Raw genomic sequence first — 2,126 nt, 5'->3', positions numbered from 1 at the left:
GACTTTGTGCTGTTGAGGCTAGAGAGGTGAGCAGAGTAAGTCTGATTCCCTGTAAGGACTTCTCTGTTGACATCCCGTTGCAAGCGCAGAAAAACCCTCTTCCCTATAATATAATATAATCTGTTGACATCCACCCCTTGGCGTTCATATGACTTTATGCAGTTGCGAGCGTTGTAAACCCTCTACTAAAACAAAAGGACTCAAACTCAAATTAACCAGGGGCTGTTGGGGATATGGTCTGTAAGAGCCCGGGCCGCATCAAGTAGTTCTACCGTAAAAAAAGCCCCCTGTTTTTATGTATTAAGAAAAGTAAAGTAAAACTGATGTAATCTTTTCAGTTTTTATATTAATAGTCTAGTAGTTGAAAGTTGAAAACATGAAAAGCTCTTCAGAATATTGGCTTCTCTTACGTACTCCTAACTGTCAGGGATCTGGCAGCACTTCCTCTTACATAGCTCAGCCACATTTGGCGCAAGGGAAGGCTGCTCGAGCATTAAAAACTTTGATGTCTAGAAGGGGTTGCAAAATATCATCCTATGGGCCTCAGTTGACCCGCGGGCTGCTAGTTTTTGGAAACCCTGCTCCAAGGTTTCTTACTTGATATGTTTTTCCCCTTATCTGCCTTTTTTTTTTTTCACTTTTCTCTCGTCTAAACAGTATCTAGTACCTTGTGGTAATCTTGTTCTAGAAATTACACTCTATTGATCCACGCTGGGAAAAGTAGGTTACAATGGTAAGCATACAAATATAAAAACATAATGAGGTACACAAATACATACAAAGAAGCAAACACACAGTATCACACCAGTGTGGAACAATTTTACAAACATGCGACTGCTGATCGCAGCTGTGCAGCACCTTTTTTTTTTTCTAGCGAGGGTTATCGTGCCTTGCTCATGGGCACAGCCCAGTGACCTCCCATCTGAACCCTGTGTCATTGACACTTGCTTGATGTCATTTTTGAGTCTGAACTCCCTGCTCACTCTGCCTCTGGAGCCCCCTTCTGGCATGAAGTCATTAGTTCAGTAATAGTATATATATAGTATGTGTCCTTGGGAAAGGCACTTAGCACAAATTTTCCTCACTTCACCCAGGTGGAAATGGGTACCCGGCTATAGACAGTGAAAGATCTTGTCAGTTTGATAGTGTTTGAGCACGTGAAATCCGCAGCTTGCACTGTATTCTTCCGCGGAAGCCTAGAATGTTTCCGAGTGTTCTCAGAGGGTCTGCTGGGGTAATAATGGTTGTAAAGCGCATAGAGCAAGCTCATGAGCATGGATATGCGCTATATAAATGCAATTAGTATTATTTTGAGTTACCACGAGCATAAGGTCAGAAACTCAATGTAGTACCTCTGCTCTATCTAAATCGTAAGGTTATTCGGAGTCGTTGTCAACATATCCCAGGAATTGCCTTCGAAAAAGCTTGACATGTTGTAAGTAAAACTAAACAGTTTTGACGTCAAAGTCAGAAAAAAACTAGTTAGAACTTTGAAACTAGCAAACCACTCTGCATCCACCTCAACAAGCTAGAACTCACATACGGGGTCAGAATCCCAGACATGGAAGCAGCAGATGATGATAATGTCTGCTGCCCTGTCTGGCATTCTCGTAAGCTTATATCCCCGTCTGGTACCTACAGCTCCCCGAGGTTAATGAACCACCACCCACACATTACCTAGACAAACAGCAATGGGTACAAACAAAAACAGAGGGTAACAGAGAGAACTCTAGTAACATGCGCAGTATCTATCCGGAGATTTCTCCGACGGAGATAGACCAATCAAAATGCTTTGTGCCTCAAGACCAAGTAAAAAATCTGGGGGGCTATAACCCCCCTCCCTCTTTTAGACACATAATTTGCTACTTGCCGTTAGGTTTGAAAATCTGTCAAAAATTATTTATTTGCGACAGTTTTAGTGGCTAGATTTGCTATCTGCAGCAAACAATACGCAGTTTAACCGCTCAAAGCAGTGCATCTGTGTGAGGGAGGACGAGTCCGAATAATTCCTGGGCGCTCGCCGGAGACGTCTCCGAATATCTTCTGCCACTACCATGACTTAACCTTCACCTTCACCTATCCCGTAGACTGGATGTCCGTCGGGGCGCATTTAAAGATTTGGCCAC

This window comes from Aplysia californica, unplaced genomic scaffold (assembly GCF_000002075.1).
Source record: "Aplysia californica isolate F4 #8 unplaced genomic scaffold, AplCal3.0 scaffold00139, whole genome shotgun sequence".
Lineage (NCBI taxonomy): Eukaryota > Metazoa > Mollusca > Gastropoda > Aplysiida > Aplysiidae > Aplysia > Aplysia californica.
This window is presented reverse-complemented; position numbering follows the sequence as displayed.